A 26,038-nucleotide genomic window follows, 5' to 3' on the forward strand; every position below is an offset into this window, starting at 1 on the left:
CAATGAAGCTCGTGATTCTGGCTGTACTGGGAGAAACAAAATCCTTGATCTCTCACTCAGGAATCTCATGTCTTCTGCAAGCATCCGTATAACTCTGACATAGTAGCTGTTAGCTTACAAGCAATTTAAAATCTCAGATCCTTCAGTTCTTAAAAGGCCCCGATATCAGTTAGGACTAAACTAAGTCATGGTGCAGTAGCAAATGGCCCACAAATCCCAGTGGCTCACAACAGAAGTTTGTCTCTTGCTCATCCTTGTGTCCCTAGCAGATCAGCTGGTGGCTCTGCTTCCATCATCACTGGCTTCATTTTAGGATACAGTCTGACAAAGCATCTACTCTCTGGAACAGTGTTCATGGTCAAAGAAAAAGAGAATTTGGCAAAGAAGGCACCTGCTTTTAAATCTTTCGCCTGGAAGTAACAGACATTCCTCTGTTTGCTTTCATTGGCCGCATCTAAACTCAAGCCTGGTGGAAAGTAAAAAGCTATCATATGCCCAGAGGGAAAGAGAGATGGGATATTGCTAAATATACCTAATGACTGCGAGAGCATCCGGGTTCCATCCACATCCTGGTTCCAGTCATCTGACTGGTCTTCATGCAAACCTGGATCGCTCTCACGTGACTTTGTAATTGTACATGCAATGTCTTCCTCCTAAAATGTGCTGCTTCTCCCTGCTTACTCGCCCCTTCCCACACCTCTTATTACCTGGAAAGCTACTATTTTTCAACAGCTCCAACATTACCTCCTTTCTGAAGCTCTCTCTGACCATTCCTCACCCACAAAAATACCCTATTTCCTTATGCTTCCATAGCACTGCGTCTATAATTGTATCAAGGTACTGAACCCACTGCTTCACATTGGTTCATGAATCTGATTCCTTCCATAAACCAAGATCTCTTGAAGATACAGGATGGCCCATGATTTCTTTTTACCTTTTTGCAAACCTAACACCATTTTGATTAAAATACTTCTGAGGATTTCCACTCCTTAAAATTAAAAACAAAAACAAAATCCTCAGCATATTGCAAAGCCCACACGGTCTGCCCATTGCCATACTCCCTATCACCCTCCACCTTCAAGCCCCACCTCTTTGCCTCTGCCTGAAACCTCTACCTCACCTAACTAACCCCTCCTCGACCCTCACATCTGAGTAGAAGCATCGCTTCCTCAGGGAAGTCTTCCTACATCAAATCCCCTCATTCATAGCACTCACCACAAACCAGCAATTAACCAGTTATTTGTGTGACTCTTTTCCTGTGTTTCTCCCCCCCACTCGACCTTAAGATGTAAGTTCATGAGGGCATGAATCCTATCTACTGTTGCTCACTGTTGGATCTCTGGTACTTGGTATATTGTCTGTCACAAAGTAAGACTCCATAACTATAGGGTGAGTGAATCAATGAATGAATGAATATAACAAAATGGTCAATGCATGTGTGTTGGGTCGAAGTAGGGGACAACGGAGGAAAACAAACAAACAAAAATTTATATAGATTGATGTCAGAGGATCTGACTTTGACATCTTTGCAGAACTTCCTGATATATTTGTGGAATAACAGGATGGCAGGTAAGACAGAAAAGAAGCCCAGAAAAGGCCAGAAAAGTGGATCATGGAGGCATAGGGAGGGAGATCAGAAGACAAAGAATCAAAAGGAGTGGTCACAGGAGGAAAGGTATAATCTACATTAAGTATACCTGTCCCCCCAAAATTCTTATGTTGAAGTCCTAACCCCCAATGTAATGGTAGTAGGAGGCGGGGCCTTTGAGAGGTAATTCGGTCATGAACATGGAGCCGTCATGAGATTAGCATCTTACTAAAGGGATCCCAAGGAGCCCCGTCACCCACTCTGTGAGGACACAGGAGAAGTTGGCAGCTTGTGACCTAGAAGATGGTCCTCACCAGAACCCCCAACCATGCTGGCACCCTGGGCTTGGGCTTCCAGCTTTCAGAACGGCGAGAAATAAGTATTTGTTGTGTAAGCCGCCCAGTCTGTGGTCATTTGTTAGAGCAGCCCAAGCTAAGACAGCCCATCAAGCAGGGACGAGAGGGTCGCATCGGTGGGTTGTAGGGAGTGGAGACACATAATCATGTGTATTAAGAAGTACATCGGAGTCTTTAGAGGGAACAAGTTTCTGAGAGAGAGAAGACATGGAGTTTATAGGGAGCCTACAGGGACCAGGATCACAAGGATATTTTTAGCTGTTTTTTCATTAAAAGATTTCATACATGGGTCAATGGGGGTCAGAAGATTTCACTCAAAGGAGAAAATGGAGATGAGGTCATAGGTCACAGAAAATGGAAATCGGTTATTAATGTTGTCTTCGAGATTCCATCAGTATCTGGGGTTGATCTAGCAGTGGCAATGAGCATCTTGTAAATAGTGGAGGGGGTGGGGGCAGGGACGGGTGAGGGAGACAGGATACACCGGAACCTGAATAGGCTGGCAAGCTAGGAAGAATTTCCATAGACTAATCTTTTCACTGAGACACACACCCTCCCCTGATGCTTCCAGGAGCCCTGAGGTTCCCATGGGAGATTTGAGTAGGCCCCAGAGACCCCAAGCCTCCAGGAGAAGACCATCCAGTCCTAGCTAGCTTCTAGGACTCTGCATGAGCAGCTGGCAGGCAATCCCACTCACTTGCACAGAGAGCCTCCAAATGGCCAGCCCAGGGAACAGCACCACCATCCACCCCATTGCCCTTGACAAAAACCTAGAAGTTATCCTTGACTTTTGTCTCACTTTACTCTCCACATCGAAATGATTCTGTGTTGTCATATCTCTCAAATCCACCCACCTCCTGCTATCCCCATAACCACTAATATAGTTCAGGAAGCTGTCACTGAAGCATATTCTAACTTCCTCCCCGCCTCCATCTGGCTACCTTCCTATCTGGATCTCACAGGACCAGATTCTGGTGCCCACACAACCACAGCTGGGCCTCCTATCTGGTTTTGTGCAAAATGGATCACAGTCCCTTCTCCAATTAGAACTCTTCATTAGCTCCCTTTCTCCCTCAGGGTAAAGTCCAAAGTTCCTCATGTTGCTTTTGATACCCTTCATGTGCTGGCCCTGGCCACATCTCTCACTTTATCACCAGGCTTCCCACCTGGCTTTCTCCAGCCATGTAGAACTACTTGCGATCTCACATGAACGTCTTGTTCTTTTTCACTCCTGACCCGGAAAATGCTTCTCACTCTCCCTGCAAATCTTCTTACCCTCCCCTCCCCGCCCTCCCAGCCCCTCTGTCCTGAGTCACCTGCTTAATTCCTGCTCTTGAAATCTGAGCTGTGAGGTTTCCTGCTTCACAAAATCTCCCCAACTCCTTCTGGGCTGAGGAAGGGGCCCTGACTACATGCTCCCATAGCAACTCATATCTGCCAGAATCAGAGCATATAATAATCCATGTTGTAGTTTTGGTGTCGATTCATTTAACTTATCTGTACCTCCATCTAGATCAGTGGTTGTCTACTCCACACATTAGTGTCACAAAGGGATCTTATAAAAAATGTGAGTGGTGTTTAAGAAGCTCCACAGGTGAGTCTGGACGTTGGTGTTCCATAAGTTCCCGCATAGAACTCTAGCGGGTGGCCAGAGATGGTCACCACTGAGTGGACTATAATCCCTTGAGCTCAGAGAACATGCCGGGTCAGCGTTTGCTCCCCAGTGCCCCGCACAGGAAACGATGCTCAGTATTTGTTACCTGAAAACATCTCTGATCACTCCAGGGTGAAAGGTCTGCAGAGGCAGCTTGGAGAAGGAGAGATGGCAGGACCTGCTTCTCACCCCTGAGTGAGCATGGGTGAATTGAGCCTCCTCAGTTCACTGAGAGACACAATCACACAGCTGGAGTCTTGGGCACAGTCCCCAGGGATGTCCCGCGCATACACAACTCTGTCCTGTTAGGAAGGCTCTCATGCCACATAGCAACATATTTCTCTGCCCAGAAGAGAGTGTACATGTGGACAAGCTTACTTTTCAGAGGTCTTGAGCTTTCGTTACCTCTTCACAGCAAGTACCCAGATGGAGAAACTGAGGCTCCCAGAGCCTGTGAGGGGCCCTCACCTCAAAGCCTTCCAGAAGAAGGTAGAGCAGAAATGCAGGTGACTTGCCAAGAGCAGTCAGTTTCATGGTGGATGACATATACCTGGACCAACTTTCCTGTCCCCTAGAGCAGAGCTCACCCACTGTACCACCCCGCCTCCTAGGGTTGATGGAAATGCGTTTGCGGGAGGACAGCAGGGAGCTGGAGAATTTTGCACCCGAGTGACTCTTTTCATAAAAATAGGATCGTGTTAGTTTCTAGTAAGAGAAGGAAGGGACCCAGGGAATTTTATCAGACAATTTGGGCCCTAATTAATATGGAGATGCAGCCATCTTTGCCGACAATGCCATTGACAGATTCCCTCCCACTGCAACCAAGGCAACCACCGTTAGAATCCTTAGGCTACTGGGGCACCTGGGTGGCTCAGTCAGTTAAGCCTCCAACTTCAGCTCAGGTCATGATCTCACAGTGTGTGAGTTCAATCCGTGCGTGGGGGGATCTGTGCTGACAGCTCAGACCCTGGAGCCTGCTTCGGATTCTGTGTCTCCCACTCTCACTCTGTCTCTCTCTTGCCTTTTTTAAATTTATGTAAATAAATAAATATTAACAAAAAAACATTTAGAATCCTCAGGCTCCTGAGTCTCTGCCCAGGGGGTGTGGCAGAGGCTGGGCAAGGAGGCGGGGCTTGACGCCGGGCTTACTATTAAATGGCTTTGGCAACAGACAGACCCCATTTCAAACCCTGGCTGGCTATAGCACCTACCACCTCTAGGCCTTTTGCATGTAAAGATCATGAATCTAGACTACGTACCCCTCAACAGTGTTAGTCTTACTGTTGTTGCTGCTTCCGTTATTCATGCTCTTACAAGGAATCCCCTTAGCAGCTACACTTAAACCCCCTCGTCCCAAAAGGGCAACAAGAAATGGAGAAGAACCCAGTGACCCAGGGAAACTGCAAGTGAAACCAAGTGTCATTTCTCTCACTGTGGTTTGAGATGTTCAACACTCTTGCTTGGCTGATTGTCTCAGAGGGGGTTAATAACCCTCTGCGGGCTGTCCTCCACGTAGCAATGGACAAGGGCCCTGTTCAAAGCCTCACCTTGACTAGGTGGCCCCAGGCTCAGCCACCTGGGCTGATGCTGTCGTGCAGAGTGCCTGGGACCGAGGGCATCCACATTCATTTCCTGCCTGCCCGTCCCCACGTGCAATGGCTCCTGAAAAAGGGGAACCAATTGCGGCTCAGAATCCTTTTAATAGCTGAGAATATTTGGATCCCCATCCTAGGCAGCAAGGCTGTGACCGTTCTCCTGCCATCCCTGCTCCATTTCAGCCAAGCCAGCAGGCCAGGGGGGATGTGAGCAGCCAACAGCCAAAGCAATCAGAAAAAGAGATGATGTGCCTTTAAGATGAAGGTGGTGGGCAACCATCCATCTTCCCTAAACACAGACTTGCCTTGTTCTTCCATTTCTGGCTGAGTGATAAAAACGTTAAATGTCATTTCCTGTATCAGTGGTTAACCACTAGATGCTGGATCAGAGATTTACCAGAAGTGCTGAAGTTAAGGAAAAAAAAAAAAAACCCTGCTGTTTTCAATAACCCTTTCTTGCACCCGGTGGGAACTATTTAACCTTTGGGGGGGAGGGGGAGGGGCATGAGGCATGCTACTGGATTTCGCCCGAGCAATAAATTTAGGATTCGATTTGCCAAAGCCTTTCTTATGGTCCATCCAGGAAGTAAGGAGAGGGAGGCAGAATTTCACCATCCTGCCTCTGTCCCCAGTGAATGAGTGTGTATGTGCAGGAAAGGCAGGTGAAGACAGAAGTGAAAGTCTGCCACGTTCCTCTTTGCCCACCATTGTCTCAGGCTACCCACGGTCATTTGGTTTTATTGACCCAACATTTTCATAGAAGACTGTGGTTCTGACTATTTTGTTTCCCCAGCTTCCTGTAGCAGTAAGTGTCCTCCGGTGCCAAGGAGCATACTGGGGGGACGCAGGACTCTCGAAGAGCTTCTGCGTATGAGCAGCCATGGTCTGAGGGACAGAGAGCCCAGCTCGATCCTTTGCTGTGTCTTCTTGGATTTCTCCATTCAATTAAGAGCCCAGGAAAGTAAAGTGGGGGAGGTTTGGCTCAGCCCCACGGAGAGGTGACTGGACCAGCTGCAGCCCACCCATGCTTTGCTCGAAGCCCCTCCCGTCTGCCCTGCACTTTCTCCCCTGGGGTGGGCTCGATGGGCACAACAACACACAAAGCCACCCTAGCTCCTCCCTGCTGCCTGCCAGGCTCCATACACCCCTATCAGGGCAGATAAGACTTCAGAGCTACATTGTGTTCTAGCAATTGCATTTCCTACCCGATGCTGCCTAGAACATTCTGTGTACAGACCAAGCACTCCTAGCACTTCACGTGCATCTTGGATGAGCGAGTCAGTCCCGGTTTGCCTGGGACTAATGGGGCTGGTAGTGGGTGGGATGTTTTTTATTAAAAGTGGGAAAGTCCCTGGCAGACCAGAATGAGAATTAGTAACCCTAATAGAAGTATGTGACAGGTAAATCCTCCTACTTCAAAAACTGAAGCTGAAGTTGACAGAGGATGCAGCCAGGTCAAGTTGAAAAGGGTGTGATGCAATGTAAAGTATCTGTCTGGGAGAAAGGAAATCATCACTGCTCTCCCACCTCTCCCAGCGCGTATCAGAAGCCACCTTCTGCTAAGTCAGCCGTTAGCAGTGGAAATCTGAAATCAAAGAATTGGAAGGGAAAAGATTATGGGAAATAATATATTCCACCATATTTCTGGTAGGGTCTGTGAAAGAGAACTATATTCCTCCTCACAGTCCCAGGTAATAGCACCAAAAGCCTCCCAGGTGCCCAAGATAAAAAATCTTGAGTGTCAGGGAACCTGGGTGGCTCCATTGGTTAAGCCTCCAACTCTTGATTTCCGTTCAGGTCATGATCTCATGGTTCATGAGTTCAAGCCCCTCGTTGGGCTCTACACTGACAGCACTGAGCCTGCTTGGGATTCTCTCTCTCCCATTCTCTCTGCCCCTCCTCCGTTTGTGCACACTCTCCTCTCTCTCTCTCTCAAAATAAATCAACAATAAAACAAAATATCGAGTGCTGAACACCTCTCTCCCTCAGTCCCTCTCTCTGTTTTCTCAGCAAGCCTGACTTTCCTGCCCCTGTTATCTCCTCTGCATTCCCCTTGCCGTTCCCTGAACTCAGCTTCTCCACGACCCTTAGCTCACCCCTCCATCTCCTCTGGCCTCAATTTCCTCTGCCCCCTGACCTATTATTAAATAATGCCTCCTCTTTTAAAGCTCAAATTCAAGAAACATTTACTGAGTGCCTGGATTAGAAGGCTGCCATCAATGCCACTTATCTTGATTTCATATGACTTTGGACAACATTTCTTATGGGTACCTCTTTGAATGAGATCGTCTGAGATGACTTCTTGACTGAGAAAACCCCCCTGACATTTCCAGGCAAAGCTGAGCACTTCCTCCCAATGTCCTGGATCATATTGCCCTTCAGCCCTCATCATATGGCTGTGATTATTGGCTTGCCCACTAGCTGTGAACCCCTGGTGTCTTATTTATCTTGTTTCCCTAGGGTTGATCCCAGACCTTGATAGATAGCAGCCATTAAATAAATACAGAAAATGAGATAGTGTTGAGGTAAGAAGAGGAAATATTGGCTGGGTGCTATGATACTCAGATGGGTCTATAGCCACTTGAACATATAAAATTCAAAGGCCGTTGATTACGGTTAGATCAACCTGGTAGTCTATTAAAGAATCGAAGGTCTCTGCCCCGGGCTCCACTCTAATCAACATTTTTATAAACATCCTGGATGAAGATATAAAAGGCACATAAAACAGATTTGCAGAAAAACCAAAGCCAGGAGGTATCACTAATATGTAGGATGTTAGAATTAATGTTGCAAAATTATCTTGGCCTACCAGATCAATAGACCAAAACTAAGAAGATAAAAATTTACACTAATAGATGTAAATGCTATTTTACACCACTCACTAGGTGAGATCTGGTTTAACAGCAGTTCACATGAAAAAACTATAGCGATTCCCACAGTCTTTGAGCTCGCAGAGAATCCAGAGACTATCAGGAACAGAGGATGCCAAGCTTTTTAAAAATAATAGAACATTTTCATCAATGAGAGTTTTACACAGAGGCCAAGTGAAGACATTTTGGTAGTGCTCTGTGTAGGAGTAGAGGCAAAGGGTCTGATGAGTCAGCACCCCCTCCCGGCAATTCACCCCTAAGGCACCTTCCCAAGCTCCTAGGGCTCTTCGGAGCACTGGTTGAAAACAGCAGATCTGATTCAGTCTCTTTGCTCTACCGAGTCTATACAGCCAGTTAGTGTCAGAAGCCCTTCAATCCCTCAGCCAGCTTTGTTTTTGTTTGTTTGATTTGGTTTGTTTTTATTTATTGTTCTTGTCCCTCCCTGGCACTGTATTATACATTAGACTGTTTATACAGCACCTGCTCCCTCACTGGGGTGCGGTTTTCTGTGTTGTTCATTGTTATACCCCTGGTGCATGGTACACGATGGAAGCTCAGTAAACATTTGGTGAGAAAATTAATGAAAGAACTGGAAAGAATGCAGATGTCTTGACTCCCAACCCAGGATTGCTCTTCTAGTAGTGACACTGTCTCAAGCAACACCAACACAAGCCAAGGGCACATTAGATGGCACATTAGAAGAAGATTGTTGTCAGAGCACCTGGGTGGCTCAGTCAGTTCAGCATCTGACTCTTGATCTCAGCCCGGGTTTTGATCTCAGCATCATGAGTTCAAGCCCTGCATTGGGCTCCATGTTGGGCTCTGCACTGGGCTTGAAGCCTACTTTAAAAAAAAAATGTTATCCTAAATAAGGATGAAATGGTTCCACTGTATTCTGCATTGTTCAAGCCATATCTAGAATATCCTGTTAAGTTCCAAAAGGTACATTAAAGAAAAACAGAAAGGAAAGCAAATGTGGCAGGGGTGGGATATAAATCATATTTGGGTTTTTTTTTTGTTTTTTTAATTTTTTTTTAATGTTTATTTGTTTTTGAGAGACAGACAGAGACAGAACGTGAACAGGGGAGGAACAGAGAGAGAGGGAGACACAGAATCCGAAGTAGGCTCCAGGCTCTGAGCTGTCAGCACTGAGCCCGATGTGGGGCTCGAACCCACAAACTGTGAGATCATGACCTGAGCCAAAGTCGGACGCTTAACCTACTGAGCCACCCAGGTGCCCCTAAATCATATTTGTAAGGGCTAACTTTGTGCCAGACATATTATACCTTTATTGCATTTCATCAGCACAATCCTGCTATAAAGTAATGTATTCCTTTTATATCTGAAGAAACAGAGACAACAGGGAATTTAAATAACTTCTCCAAAGTCACACAGCTAAATGCCCAGAATTCAAACTGCTGGCAAACTTGTGTTCCTCCTGCAACACGAAGATGCCTCTTGGAAGGGGGTCCCCAAATGGACAAGCCAAGTGTGGAGGATCCTGGCAAATAAGATGTCCAGCTGGAGAAATCCAGGCATATGTGACAGGCTGGGTCAGGGATGAGGAGGCCATGACAGAAGTCAAAACAGAGAGAGAAGGGCACTTTTTGAGGGGGGAGGTCTTGAGACTCAGTGTCACCTGTCAGATGAGGTGGAGGAGAGATTCCTGGATGGAAAATCGGTCCAAACGGCTCTGAAAACTGTGTGTTTGGGACAGGCTGCTACTTCGGGGTGGTGACGGTGCCCTGTGCCCATCAGGCACACTTGCACAGTCCCTCTCTCTCAATGTCTTATGTGCAGTAGATAAAGAGAAAATGCCGAGCTATTTTTTGTGGCTGTTAATTTCCTTTGACAAAGGGAACCGAGCAGCAGCAGGGTAGTAAGAGCTGCCCCCAAGCTGTAGCTGGAATCATTTCCACAAGTGCTCCACTTCTATGGTGAAACATAGAAACAGCCCCAAGTGGAGTGGCTTGTCCTGCGGTAAAACAGGCACCAGGCGCAGAACACAGGGCATGAACGCAGGGCAGTGGGAACCAAGGAGCAAGGCTGGGGTCTGAGCCTGGGAAAAGTTGGGCCACGGGACCCTTCTCGCTGCAGGGGCAGAGCCTACTCCAGTGCTCCTCTCCAGGCTGTGGGACTACACCTCCCCAGACTCGTGTCTCCCGATCGGGCCTACCACATGAAGGCAAAGAGGAGGAGAGGGAACTCAGGAGAAAATGGCCTTTCCTGGGTGCCTGTGTGGCTCAGTCAGTTAAGTGTCTGATTCTCGATCTTGGCTCAGGTCATGATCTCACAACTTGTGAGTTTGAGCCTCACATCAGGCTCTGCACTAACAGTGCAGAACCTGCTTGGGATTCTCTCCCTCCCTCCGTCTCTCCCTTGCTTGTGTGCTCTCTCTCTCTCTCTCTCTCTCTCAAAAATAGTAAACTTAAAAAAAACACAAAGGGAAATGCAATACTATACCATGCCGACTCAACTTTCAGTGGATCAAAATATAAGCCTGATGACTAAGAAATGGTTTTCTGTTCCATGTCCAATGTCACCTTCCTCTCATTCTTCCCTGTCCCCCTATCTTTTATGCAAGCCCAGGGTTTTGAGCCACAGCCTCCTCGAAGACTGCTTCCCTTGGGCTGAATCCAATCCCAATAGCAAGTGGTAGGAACAGATGGAGAATTCATAAGGAGAAGCGTTGCTGAAGTGGGGCAGGGGGGCAGTGGGGAGACTCCAAATGCAAATGTAGAACCCTATCTAGAATGTGAGAGCTGCAAGGACCTTCCAGAGTCATCTAGTCCAGGGACTGGCAAACTTTTTCTGCGAAGGGACAGCGAGTAAAAACTTCAAGGGCCATGTGTGGTCTCTGTCACAAACTGCTTGACTCTGCCGTGAAGCACAAAAGCAGCCATAGGTGATGTGTACAAGAACGGACACGGCTGCGTCCTAACAAAACTTTATCTACAGACACCAAAACTTGGATTTCTTCTCATTTTCACGTGTCATGGAAATGTTACTTTTTCATAATTTCCAATCATTTAAAGACGTAAAAGCCATTCTTAAGTGCGCCAGCTGTGCAAAAGCAGGCAGCGGGTCGGAGTTAGCCCTCGGACCAGCAGTGTGTTACTCCCCGGTCTAGTTCCAGCACTTTCTGATACACAGCTGGCAGGGTGGCATAGGATGCATATCTGTATATTTGATTCCCGTGTGGTGCTCTTTCCCCCTGCAAAGCCATGTTTTGGCTGCCCCCCACTCTCCTGAGCACTTACTTATCTCCACTGCTCAAGGATAGCAGCTGATCCAAACCTTGCCAACCATCACATCTGGTAGCCTGTCCCCTCCTGGGACGTTTCAGAACTGGCGTGCCCGGGCACCCTACCAGCTGGCGCTGCCCTCACCAGCAACCATCCCTCGGAGCAACCAGTTCTGATGTCACCAAAGGATAATGACTTCTGGGCAGGCAGAGTAGGAATGGAAGCAGATGAAGTGTCTATTTTCGTGCAGATGAAGTCGTGGGAGGGTAGGTGATTCATGTGCTGAGTGCGTTCTGAATAGCATGTTTCTACCATTTTCTGGAAGACAGAAAGTTAGCTTCCCCCTGGAGTGGTTGGGGAGAACTATGTTCGATGTTCGATGTTCAGGGTTTCCTTTTGAAAAGGAGGGCTTCGTTTGGTTTTTGGTAATGTTTGTTGTTTCATTGATTTCTAAGTGTTTGGGTTTTGTTGTGGTTTGTTTTAATGAAGAGTTGGAGGTGAAGGATCAGGCGAGAAAGGTTTGGGGGCTGGGGGAGAAAACACAGCCTGTATGCAGGGCCTCCAGGGTCTGAACATACAGGTAAGGTCATAGAGTCAGACACCTGGGGACCTGCCAAACACCAGATAGATGGCTTGGTTAGGAAATCAGTGACAGCTTGATATCTTGGTCTTGTGTGATTGCCATTCAAAGATTAGGAAGGGAAAGGGGAGAGTCCTGGCAAGGAGTTCCGAGCAGGCGTGGAGCCCTGGGCCTGATCCTGCCGTCGTATTGAAGAATGTGGCCCCTCTGCCCCATAGCAGCTCCCTCTAGTCTCACCAGAGTAGAAGCCTGGAGCATAAGCCTGGTCACTGTCAAGCCCAAAGCAGAGCTCAGCATCAGTTTCCTCTGCTACGACAAATGAAGGGCTGGATACCTTGCATCAGGGTATTAGGGCACTAGATCTTTTCAGGAAGCTCTAGGAGCCAGTTAGACAGAAGCTGAATAGAAGCCACTCCAAAGGACCACACGGAACCCTGCACTCCTCTTAGCTGATAGCGTGCTGGTAACAGTTAAACAACCAGCGAGCCAGGAGGGAAAAAAGGCCCTGATTTGTAACACGTGCCAATTCCCATGATGTAAATACTCCCACCCCGGCCAATTTCAAGTTGCCAGTGTGATATCCACTGACTGGCAAAAGTCGGAAAAATTGACATTTTGTCTGTTGCATGTTAGGATGAGCCCAATCCAGTACTTCCCTGCCCTAAGCCCTTTGGAACTCAAGGAAAAAACAGAAATTGGAACAGTCTCCCCAGGTATCAGAAAGAACTGTGAGCCTCTGTTGAAGTCACAGGCTCTCTGAGCCTGAAGCACATCACAGTCGAGAGAAGGTGGGGGAGGAGGAGGAGCAGGGGCTGGAGAACTGGAGGCATTAAAATGCCCACAGACACTGCAGGAAGGAGGGAGCAAGGGAATGGGGATAAACGTTAGAATGGAGACACCAAACCTCTGTATGGTCCACACAAAAAACACAAAGCTGTGGGGCCTTTAGCCCCTCCTCTTCCGATATCCTGAGAATGTCCCTGTCTCAGTCCATCACTTTCCATGGAAAGTCTTACTAAAGGATGTTAGGAAGCAGCCAGCCTGTAGCCCTGAAAAGAGGTGCCCTGCCTTTAGAACATGCTAAGGGAGAAATGGTCACTGACATCAAAGAGTCTATTAGCTTAACACAGAGGGCGGTCCTGTCCACCCAGATGGCACCACAGCTTGACTCATGCTGCCCCCCTACTGCTGCAAACTCCCCCAGCCCTGCTCCCAGCCTCCCTCTCTTCCTCCCTCTACATCCCACTGACTACACTTCTGGCTTGAGGGAGGAAAACTTCACCTCCAACTCCTTAGATTTCCCTACCATCTACACAAACCCATTTGTTAAAAGGATATCTAAGGATTTGTGGATGCACGAAGGCCCCTTCCCTTGGGCAGTTTCGGCTTAGCAGGCATTCTGGGAAGAGGGCCAAGCAGTAACTCACTTATGAAAGACTTCATTCTGTCTTCTGTTCTCCTCACCTGATGCCCAACACACACAAAGAGCCCCTTACTGCCAGCCTTACTGTCTCTTGCTTGCAGAACTTACTCACCTGTTCACCTGTTCAAAGACACTCCCACAATCCCCTGAGCTCGACCACTCCCTTCCCTGGGAGACAGGCGCCTGGGTTCCATCCCTGTCTCTGTCACTAACTGCCATATCACTCAATTATCCTATTTTGACTACAGTTTCCTGATCTGTTACAGAAATGTGGTTCACCTTTAAAATAATAAAGTTCTGGGGCACCTGGGTGGCTCAGTCAGTTAAGTGTCCAACTTCAGCTCAGGTCATGATCTCCCGGTCCATGACTTCGAGCCCCACATCAGGCTCTATGCTGATAGCCCAGAGCCTGGAGCCTACTTTAGATTCTGTGTACCCCTCCTCTCTTCTCTCTCTTCCCCTCCCCGACTCATGCTCTGCCTCATGCTGTCTCTCAAAAATAAATAAATATTTTAAAAAATTAAAATAATAAAGTTCCATACAAGTTTTATAGAGAAATAAGATTTGTGTGGAACTTTAAAGATGACCAAGTACCTTTCACTTAATCATCACAGAAAGCATTAGGAGGAACATTAACAGAATGCTGTAATAAGCGACTTAGGTAGTAATATTAGATAATACTAGGAAACTGAGGCCAGAGAGAGGTTGGGAGATGTATCCAAGGTTACATGGATAGGAGAGAACAGAGACTCAAGTTTGTTCTTCTGATGCCCAACAGCATGCATGCCCCTAAGAGCAAAGGGCCACAGGCAGGGCTCCACATCAGAGCTCCACAGCTCTTCCCCTGGGTATGACACAGCTCTGTGGTCAACAGTCATGTCCCTTCAGTTCACCAGTTGAATCAGTTTGTATTCAGACTGATGCCCATCCCCTAGGTGACTAAGGGGAATATATGTAACATCAAAGAGAAAACTAGGGTTCGTACTAAGAAAAGTTGGTGAGTGGGAGCAGTTTTCCTTGATGAGTTTTCCATCTTTTGTCCCCAATTCCATGTCTATTTTTGTAATCTAACCGTTTTTATTGTCTTGATATTATCCCGGCCTCTCCAAAAGAAAATACAGCTTCAAAGCTGTCTAGTAGGGGCGCCAGGGTGGCTCAGTTGGTTAAGCAACCCACTCTTGCTTCCAGCTCAAGTCATGATCTCATGGTTCGTGAGATCGAGTCCCATGTTGGGCTCTGTGCTGAGTGTGGAGCCTGCCTGGGATTCTCTCCCTCTCCCTTGCTCTCTGCCCCTCCCCCACTCACTCTCTCTCTCCCTCAAAATAAATAAAAAATAAACTTAAAAAAAAGCTGTATAGTATACTCCCTTCCCACCTCCTGCAATAAAACAGGGGCTGACACCCAGCACCCCACAGGAAGGCCCCCTTTTACTTGACATATAAATTTCCTTCACTTCTTTACCCATAGTTTTCATCTCTCTGTCCTATGCTGCCCTCTCTACCTCGGGGTAGACTTTTCCCCTGCCCTGGGCCCTTTACTTTTTATAATCACTCTTTATCATTGTCTTTTGTGTGTCCTGCATGCCAGTCATGCCCCCGGCCACCCACCAAGGAGGTTAAGGTAAGAGAAAGAGCAAAAAGGACAAATTACTACCACTTCCATAGCACTTTATAATCACAGTGTCTTTCCAAAGCTCTCACTGAATTGAGAACAATTCAGTGAAGTAGGTATCGTTAGACTCATTTTGCAGATGAGGACACTGAGGCTCAAAGGCATTATAGAGTGTTCAGTTATTAGGTAGAAGAGCCAGAGTAGGAATCCACATTCATCAGATTCCAAGGAGAGTGGAATGATCAGGATAAGAGTCTTCAGGAATATTTGCTTTTCAAAAGCAGTGTCTTCAAACCAGAGCGTAACAACACAGCCAACAGTGCAGGAAGGGGCCATAACTCACATTTGTTGATGCAATCATAAAAAGGTCCCAGTGGGTTTGAAATGTGGAGTCTCTTACTACCCCAACTAGACAGTCACCAGTTCTGCTGACCATAAAGCCAACCATAAATACAGATGGAGATGTCCCAATTCCAAAGGTCTGGGGACTGAAAAAGATGAAGTCCCCAAACTTAGAGAAATTCTGAGTCAGTTATTGGGGCACATAACCATATGCCGAAGTCTCATCTTTCATCCAAATGACATAGGGAATTGAACAGAGTTGGAGATTCCCCCATACTGCCCAGACTCTGGGAATAACAACCATGCAATGCTTTCTAAAGTCCCCTATGGCCTGAGACCTGTGGTAGAGAACCTGATTTTCAATTTCCAACCTGATTTTCAGACCTTCCTGAAAATAAATAGCAAAAAGTATGAAGTCAGAGAAAGACAGATATCATATGATTTCACTCATATGTGGAATTTGAGAAACACAACAGATGAACTTAGGGGAAGGGAAGGAAAAATAAGATAAAAACAGAGAGGGAGGCAAACCATAAGAGTCTCTTAAATACCGAGAACAAACTGAGGGTTGATGGGGGTGGGGGGTTGGGGGTGTGGGGAAAATGGGTGATGGGCATTAAGGAGGGCACTTTTTGGGATGAGCACTGGGTGTTATATATAAGAGATGAATCACTAGGTTCTACTGCTGAAGCCAAGACTACATTGTATGTTAAATAACTTGAATTTAAATTAAAAATACATTAATTAAAAATAAAGGTAATACTCTGCCCTATAAAAAAAAAGAAGTTTGAAGTTCAGACCATCAGATAAATCAGATTTATTTTAGAGACTTCATCAGTAAAAAAAAGGGGTCAGGATACTATAAGAACTTTCTGGTGATTCCACTGGGCAGGTCACATCTAAAGACCTTGTTCATAAATACATTATGATTCAATGAATGAGATTTGGTGAGGTATTAACCTTCTGGGTAGAGCCAATAACAGCTGATCATCATAAGATTTAAACTAAGAAAATATGAAATTGAACTATTATCAGAAAAGCTTGAGATATTTTCCTACGCTTTTCCTATAGAATAAAGACCTACAAAAGATGAAGCCCAAGAAATCATTGGAGTGTAATGTGAAGTCAAACATTCAGGTGTTGAGAATAAAACCGTAAGCAGCTGGTGAATCTTGTTGGAAAGGAGGGTAATCAAACCGCCGGGAACAGGTCATAAAAACATGGAGGTGGGACCAACTGGGCTGGCTCCAAAGGTGCAAAATGAAAGGTATGGTGGGTACCTCTGCTCAGATGGATTTAAGGAAGCTACCTGGGGCTTGAGGAGAAGGGAAAGAAGGGTAGTAGAGCTTCAGGGAGAAGCAGGGGAAATAAGGAAGACTGATTTCAGCTGTTGGCAACAAAAAAGTAAAAGGGAATCAATGAAAGAAGCCGGGGTGTGGTGACCAGTGCACTGAGGAGATACCTCGGAGAAGGCAGCTTCTGACGAGAAAAGGCACCTACATGGATAAGCTTGACTCCAGGGGAAAAGTTCTGTGACGTGCATGGAAGAGGAACTAGGGAAGGGGGAACAGCCATTGGAAGTGATAGAGAAAGAGACTTGGCCAACTCATTGCTCATGATCCCAAGTCCTGGAGAAATGGGCAGGAAAAAAGGAAACAAAGGAAAAGAAATTTAAAAGAAGTTTTAAAAGACTCATTAAATTCACAAAAGCAGGATAAAGAATAATTCAAAGTAGAAGCATGTAATTACCACGAAAAAGAAGGCAAGACTCAGCATTTAAAGGACTCTAGGGAAAGAGAAACTGGACATGAGTTTGGGCAAGAAGTAGTGTGAGTCTCACCTGTCTGGAGCAGATTATTCTCCAGGAACATGGAGAAACCTGGATATGTGAGTTTCCCTACCAGACAATTTTAAGAGTAAGATTTGTATTTATAGTTTACAATGGGAATTTTCCAAAGATTTCTGGCATCTGGATCTGATGATACATAATGATGCTTATGAATTGAAGAAACAAAACTATTCACTTCATGGATACGCATATCCCTCCCCCCAAAATAAATCCTTATAGCCCCAAAAAGAAATCTGAAAAAGAAAGCCATATATAAAAATGACCCCCTTCCAGCATGCTGAGTCCACAAAAATGACTCCCTTCCTAAATACCACAAGACGGATATGGGTGGAAGGAGGGGGGAGAAAAGGAAGATTTTTCTTGATTCGTGAGAAAAAAAATGAAATGAGAGATCTAAAATAAGTGCCCCAACAAACAACCCAGCTTGTGAGAGCATAGAATTTCAAGGTGTTTATTTAAACACACACACCAACAGTTGGTTACACAGTCACCAAAATGGAAACGAGCCAGCAGAGTTGACATTATTTACGAACAAAAAAGAATAAAGGTTGTGACATGTCCCATGAATGATGCTCCTATTTTTATTTATGAAGGTAATAGCCAAAATTCCCTTCTCAAAAACTAGAAGTTTGGCAGAGGTATAAAGAAAGGGGTAAACTCCTGATGGGACAAGAAGAGATTAAAAGCAAAAGAGGAGAGATCAAGGGGAGGGCAGGCCTCTGATCTTCCCAGGATGGCAGTGGTGGGTGGGTTAGAAAACGATATGAGGAAGTGTCAAGGAAAGTAGCCCTGAAATCAAAGGTTTTAAAGAGAAAACCAGAATCCCTCAAGTAGAAGAGGGACCAGGATGGAGAAATTGGAATAGAAATGATGGAATTTAAAGTATCCTAGAAAGGCTTCTAGAAGAGCTTGTACAGAGAAGGAAAGGAGGGGAAAAGAGAGCAAAAATAAAGAAATTGCATACAAAATTCTAGAGTGTGCTAGAAATGCAAGGAAAAAAAAGAATAATGGTAAAAAACAGTGGATAGATTTTAATGGCATGATTGAAATGGATAATAAAAGGGATCTTTATGGAACTGTTTCCAGGAGAAGAAAGGTATAGAGAGAAGAAAAAAGGCAGTGGGCTAATCCCAGTGTGCTAAGAACAATAAAGGAATGCATGAATCATCAGCCAAAACCCGGTAGCCACAGAAAAGCACATTCGAGCTGCATGTGGAGAAGCAGCAGGCAGGGCTCTGGGGCCTCCCTCTGACATCTACGGACTTCAGCTCCCCCCCTGCCCCCAGCCCCCCTTGAGCACCTGTTTGCAATGGCGTGACAGGGGAAAGGGTGGAAAGATGAATGAAATAAAACTCTTTTTTTGTTGTTGGCTCAGTCAACATTTGTGAAAAGATGTCTATGTGAAACCACAGTGCTTGAGACTGAGGAAATACAAAAATAAGTAAGAAACATTGTTAGATATTGTGACGTAAGTACAAGCACAAAGGGAGAGTGATTATTACAAATGTTGAGTTTGCCAGATAAGGTAGAGCAAGGTTCAAAGCCACAAAAGTGAGAAACAAGGTGAAATACGGTAGAACTGAAGATAGGAACACAGATATTGCTGTATATTCTCTTGGAAGAGGAACAAGATGGAAAAGGGAAATGGGAACCAAAAAGAGGAAGTGATGTGGAGAGCCCTGCAATGGAGCAAGAGCTCCACTCTGAGCACCACCCCTTTCTCAGGTGGTTCTGGTGTGATCCTGAGCGAAGTGCTTATGGACTTGGAGCCTAAAGTCCCTCCACTGTAAAACAGGCTAGGAATGTCTGCCTAACTACAGCGTGACTTGTGGCATCCTCATGACAGAGTAAGGGATATCACACTTACGTTCCCGCCATAAATAGCACCCTTCCACCATAAACAGCACCCTCCCACCATAAACAACAATAAAAGTAGGGGATGCCTGGGTGGCCCAGTCGGTTGAGCAGCTCTTGATCTCAGCTCAGGTGATAATCTCACGATGTGTGGATTTGGCTCCGTGTTGGGCTCTGCACTGACAGCATGGAGCCTGCTTAGGAGTCTCTCTCTCTCTCTCTCTCTCTCTCTCTCTCTCTCTCTCTCTTTCGCATAATAAATAAATAAACAGTTAAAAATAATAAAACGAAACAAAATATACGAGACAACTGTTTTTCAGGTACCGAGCTACAGCTGCTGCAAGGATGGGAACCTTGTGAGAAGAAAAACAAAAGAGGTGAAATCCACATTCACCCTGGCCTTCTGTGTGGGGGCTTTCCAAACCACAGCACAGGGAGGTAGAACCCAAGCCAAGGCGAGAGAGAAAAGAAAAAAGACCAAACATGTGGGCTGCCCGAGGGGCTGACGTTAGCTGGGCAGAGTACTAGAGAGGAGAGCGATGCAACAGAGGAAAAAACCAGAAACCCACACAGGGACCACCTGAGTCTTTGGCCGCAAACAGAGCTCCACGCGTGCAGGGGGAAACACCAAGGCCCAGGGAAGAATAGGTACTGGGGAGCTGTGTTCTGACAGATTCCAGAGGTCACACAGTGGGAGAAACACTGATGTTCTCATTAGCCATAGTGGTGAGAACACGATGAACACTCTGGACATTCGGCTGCGATCCAAGAAAGGCCACACCTTAGTTGCCGCGTCACCTGCCCTGGAGAGGGGCTTCCCTGCGCCCACCGTAACAACGCCCAAGGCCGATGCTCAGCAATATCAAGCTGACCCACCAATAACCAGCTGCCTGCCAAGACAAACCCAACACTCTTGAAAGGAAGACAATAAAATGTCTAAGTTTGGACATGTAATAAAGAAGTATGACATGTCACAAGAAGGAAACACAGCAGTGGAGAGAAAGAGTCCCAGAGGCAATACAGATGGAATTAGCAGACCAGGACTTTGAAATGACAAAATGAATAGTTCAAGAATTTAAAGGGAAAGAGTGGACCTAAGGAATGAATAGATGGATAGTCTTATCAGAGAACAGAAACTACGAAAGAGAACAAAACGGAAACTGTTGAACTTAATAACAGACAGTAACTGAAATCATTCACAATAGGCTTACCAGCCGATTAGATGCTGCACAAGAAAAAGATCAGTAAACTTGAAGACAGAATATTAGTGACTAGATTGAAGCACACAGAGAAAAAGAACTGGGGGGGAGGGGGGAAGAACAGAGCTTCAATTACACATGGGACAATATTAACCAATCTAACACATATATACCCGAGGTCTCAGAAGGAAAGCAAAGAAAAATCGGGGCAGAAGAATTATTTCAAAAAAGTAATGACTTCCAAATATGATGAAAAATACCAATCCACAGATCCAAGCATCTCGATGTATCTTAAACAAGACAGACACAATTGGAAGGCAAAATAAAGATATGTTTAGATAAACACGAGCTGAAAGAATTTATCATCAACAGAAAGGCACAATAAAAAATGTGAAAGGGAGTTTTCCAGGCCAAAGGGAAATGATACCAGATAGAAATCTAGATCTAAAAAACACAAAGAAGAGTGCCAAAAATGGTAACTATATGGGGCAGAAATAAAACACTTTTTTTTTCTTCATTTTTTGATTTTTTTAAAATACATTGACTGTTAGGGCACCTGGGTGGCTCACTCAGTTATGCAACTGACTCTTGATTTTGGCTCAGGTCATGATCTCACAGGTTCATGAGTTCGAACCCTGCACTGGGCTCCCTGCCTGGGATTCTCTCTCTCTCGGCCCCTTGCCCACTCCCTCGCGCTCACACATGTACGCGCTCTCTCTCTAAATAAATAAATAAACTTAAAAAAAATAAAATAAAATACATTGACTGTTTAAAGCAAAAATAGTGACAATGTGTTCCTGGGTCTGTAATATATGCAGAAACAAAATTTATACTAACATTATCACAGAGGACAGGAGAGAGGCGAGTGGAAGCATGTTGTTTGTTGTTAAGACCCTTATATTTCACATGGAGTCTTATCATATTAATTCAAGTCAGACTGTGATAAGCTAAAGATGCACATGGTCCACAACCAGTGGATAAAACAGAGTTGTAACTAAAAGGCCAATACAGGAGACAAAACAGAATACTAACAAATACTCCATTAATCCAAAAGGAGATGGGGGGGCGGGGGGGGGGGGGGTGTGGGAGGAGGAAGAAAAGAAGAGATGGCTAAAAATCAAGAACAAATGGTAAGATGGTAGAATTAGACCCAATCTTAAGCTCTGTCATGTCCATAAAATAAAATAATAAAAGTGGAACTCTGTTATCAAGCTGTCCTCACAGGAGATAGGGCGTTTTGGCAGTGGGTTTCAGGATGGAGGGGAGGATGGGAACAATGAAGTGGGAGAGTAAACATGGAGGCTACGAACAGTGTAATAGAATAGGTTCTAAGTGGTCATGTTGCTTCTCACACTGATTTTTCTGGGTACACCCAGCCATGTACCACTCTGACCAGGAAAGCATGGACCCCAGCCCATGGGTACCATTTCCATGGCTTTATGGAGCCAATCCTGTGAACCTGGCTTGGGATCTACTCCCACGGGAAGGGAAGTGAGCAGTGCTGTCGTGAGACATGTATGGAAGGCAGGAGACAAGCTTCCAAATCTGTCTGCTATGCACACACTTGGCGGGAAGAGTGCCCTGCTGAAGAAAACACAGAGGAAGACTCTGTCCACTGCCAGGACCCGTAAAAGAATGGCAGGAGAGAACAAAGACAGCAGATCTGGGAAGGGAAAGGATAATCAAACACATGAAATAGGAAGCAGGTAGCTGTAAAATTACAGTTGACAAGGTTTTGAAATGTGACAAGGTTTTTAGCAGGCAAAAGATCGATTAAAATAGGGCTCTCACAAAACCCGTGTGAACAAACTATTGGTTGTTTAATGCAGTGAAGCCCCTTGCCCCCCACCCTGGATGGAAACAACAGCATCTCACCTAAATGAGTCATCACAAACACTAGGTGCGGCTAAATAACTAGAGACGTGGCTGAGTCTCTACGAAACACAGGTTAGTTCAGCCCTCATCTCCTGGGCACCTTCGGACACCAGACCCTGTGTCAAGCACTGGGGGTGCAAAAAAATTCCTAAGACCATGTCCCTGCCTTCAATAAATGCCTAGTTTTGATGGAGGAAAGAGGTGTAGAAACAAATCAAAAAGCATGATGGCTTTGGTCCTTGCATGGCTTTGGTCCCTCTGCCACTTACCTGCTGTGTGGTTAGGGACAAAACTTAACCTCAGTTCTCTCATCCATGAAATGGGAATAACAGTAACTACCTGGCAAGATTGTTGTGAAGATTGTTGTGTCTGTGATTTTTAAAAGCACCTAGCACAGGGGCACCTGGGTGGCTTAGTCCGTGGAGCATCTGACTTCAGCTCAGGTCATGATCTCACAGTTTGTGGGTTCAAGCCTCATGTTGGGCTTTGTGCTAACAGGTCAGAGCCTGCAGCCTGCTTAGGATTTCTCTCTGCTCCTCCTCTCTCTCTTTCTCTGTCTCAAATAATAAACATTAAAAAAAATGTTTTTAAAGACTTTGGGGCACGTGAGTGGCTCAGTCAGTTAAGCATCCAACTTCGGATCAGGTCATGATCTCATGGTTCGTGAGTTCAAGCCCCTCATCAGGCTCTGTGCTGACAGCTCGGAGCCTCAAGCCTGCTTCGGATTCTCTGTCTTCCTCTCTCTCTGCACCCTACCCCCCTACTGCCGACACACACATACTCCATTTCTCTCCCAAAAACTAAATAAACATTAAAAAAAAAATTTTTTTTTAAGATCTAAAGGCACCTAGCACACTGCCTGGCTTACAGTAACTCAGAGACTCTCAACTTGAAAGCAGGATACCTATTAGAATCCGGTGACAAGTACAGGTGTTTCTGACCACACCCTGACTCTTTCCTCTTCAGTATCCTGATCCCCCAGGAGAATGTGACCCCCTATTCTAAACCCATGTGAATGGTGCATAGGCAGGATAAAGTCAGAGATTAGTGTGTAAACTGATTGAATTGAATGCAACCCTACAAAGAACCCACTGTTTGCCAAGCTCGTGAAAAACTATGACAGGGCGCCTGGGTGGCTCAGTGTGTTAAGCATCTGACTCTTGATTTCAGCTCAGGTCATGATCTCACAGTTTGTGAGTTTGAGCCCCACATCAGGCTTTATGCCGGCAACGCGCAGAGCCTGCTTAGGATTCTGTCTCCCTCTCTCTCTGCCCCTCCCCCGCTTGCACACGCTCGCGCTCTCTCTCTCTCTCTCTCTCTCTCTTTCTCTCAAATAAATAAATAAATACTTTAAAAAAACTATGATAGAGGTATGTATAAAATGGTAAGAGAGTACAAAGAGAAGGCACTCGGCCTGGGAGTCAGGGAAGACCCCTAGGCCATGGGTGTTAGCCAGGCAAACTAGGATGGGAGGAGCATCTCAGGGGAGCTGAAACATGTGAACTTGCAATAGCACGATGTGTGCTCGGAACGAACAGGCCACCTGTTAAACTGTCAGCAAACTGTATGTCTGGAGAGGTAGACAAGGGCAAGTTCATGCAAGAATGCCACGGAACTCGCTAAATCCTGTAGATCGTGAGTGCCACGCAGGGTGTAAAAGGGATGCCCAGGTTCCCCCTGCTCCAGGTGGCCTCTCGGAAAGTGGTTCCCAGGCTGAATCTAATGAGCACAAAACTAGCCTGAGAGCCTGACTTCAAGAGCAATTCCTCAAGGGCAGGGTCACGGCTCATTTCACTCTGCTTCCCAGGTACCCACCGGAATTTCAGCCACAGTAGGCACTCGGTTTGCTGAACAGAATCGAAATAAATAAACTACCTTATCCAGACCTCTTGCATTTCAAACCTTATCTCCAACCAGGGGATTCATTGAACCACAGTTTTATTAAGCGCCCTGAGCAGTACACCACCGAATGAGGGGGAAAGATATGAAAGTAAATAATTACAATACAGTGAAATAGAAGTTGTCATTCAAGGGCGTGCAACATACTTTAGGAGATAGAAAAAGCAGCAATGCCTGTCAGGGGAAGCCAAGAAAGTCTCCACCATGAAAGAAATATTTGAACTGGGTTTTGAAGGAAACCTGGGAGTTCAGTAGTCAGAGACATGTAAGACTGTTCCCGCCTGAAGATGGGCAGAGGCAGGAAGGTGTGAGAGAGAGCTAGAAGTTTCCAGGACGGATGACTGGTTCTTCCACTCACTAGGGATTAGATATTAGCATGTAACAAGAGGAGAGCCTAGAAGAGTGGTTTTTTTGTTTTTGTTTTTGTTTTTTTTTAACCTGGGCTGCACATCAGAACACCCAGAGAGCTTTCAAACTGTCCGATGCCCCAAAGCACCCTCCAAACCAATTAAATCAAGATCTGTGGGACTGGGGGCCAGTCATCAGGAATTTTTTTCAAACGCCCAAGTGATTCCAAGGTGCTGCCAGCTTCCGAACCACTAGTCTAGAAAGAAAAGATAAAGATTTGCAGCATCCCAAGAGGTCGGGCCTTCTTGGTGGCTCTGCGATTCTGGCACACATTTCCCCCACACCCACCCCGGAAAAAGACGAGGCAAACAACAGCTGTGGGCTTCTTCCCGCTGCTCCTTTTCCCCCACCAGCTCGGTGCCCTGAAAAAGCACCTCTACAAGGTGCTTTGGTCCCCAGTCCAGTAGCATCAGCCTCACAGGGGAACTTGGTAAAAATGCAAATTTTCTGATTGTACCCCAGACCTACTAAACCAGAAAGGAAGCCCAGCAGTCTGTCTTAACAAGCCCCCTAGGTGATTATGATGCATGCTAAGGTATGAGAACCACTGTTCTGGAACAATGATTCCTCCAAAGCAGCATCCAAGCAGCGTCCAGGTATGGCTCTGCTGGTGTGGAGGGAGGGGGTGGGGCACGATGCTGGCGGGGATTGGGATGGGGGGGAGGTGAGGGGCACACTGCTGGTGTAGAACCTGGAGGAATCATTGCTTACTCAGCAGAGAGGCCAGGAGCTGACCTGGGTGCCATCACATTGGTCTGGAATCAAAGGTGCCAGAGGCAGATAGCCCAGGTTGCTTCCTGTGGGACCAGGAAGAGCTTTAGGGTAGTAGGCACGGGTTTTATTTTCTCCTTTAATACAAAGCAGTCCTTTGAGAGCAAACTTTCAAGATATTTTAAATCAGGACTAGCAGGAAAATCCATGATGTCAGTGGGCATGGATATACTACTTGCATTTTTCCTTTGGAGGAAAGGGGTAGGTTAAGGTGCTAGAGTTGGGGAGGGGTAGGATGGAAGAAAGGACATGTTGGCTCATGCTCCAACCATCCCTTCCTCCCAGGCCCCAACCGGTTGAAAATTCACAATTCTTGGGAGGAAAACAAAATAAAGGAAGCAACAAAGGAAATGAGTTTCCCCGTATAGAAATGGAAATTGCCTTTCCCCTAAGGTCAGATGGCCAGACATAAAGGAGTCCACCCAAGTGTTAGCCTCTGCTAGAGCCCGAATCCTGGGGTTGATTTGCCCCCACAGAGCAACTCCAGCCTTTCTTGCTGCTGGAGCCAGTCACTTCCTGAGTCCCCACTCACTTGAGTCAGCAAGCTCCTTATTGACTCAGTGAACCCAGAGAACACAAGGGGATTCTCTGACACACAATTAAAGACGGCAAGTGCTTTGGGACTTTGAACCGCCTGTTCCAAGCTGAAGTATTGGACCTACCCATATTTTTTGTGGGTGTTTTTTTTTTTCCTGCTTCAGTAAATCAGGAAAAAATCCCCAGAATTAGAAAAATGGTTGGATTTGACGAGCGTGTGTGTGGCGCCACCTTGTGATCACAGCTTACCTAAGCAGTTTTCTTCCTGGTTCTCTTGCTTATCAAAGGCTCTGGCTTCCAGACAGGTACATACTCAGTTCTCATGCCTGGTCTACTTTCTCGTGGGAATTTCAGCCACGTTGATTTGCCTTGGCTGAAAACC

This window comes from Prionailurus viverrinus, chromosome B4 (assembly GCF_022837055.1).
Source record: "Prionailurus viverrinus isolate Anna chromosome B4, UM_Priviv_1.0, whole genome shotgun sequence".
NCBI classification, from domain to species: domain Eukaryota; kingdom Metazoa; phylum Chordata; class Mammalia; order Carnivora; family Felidae; genus Prionailurus; species Prionailurus viverrinus.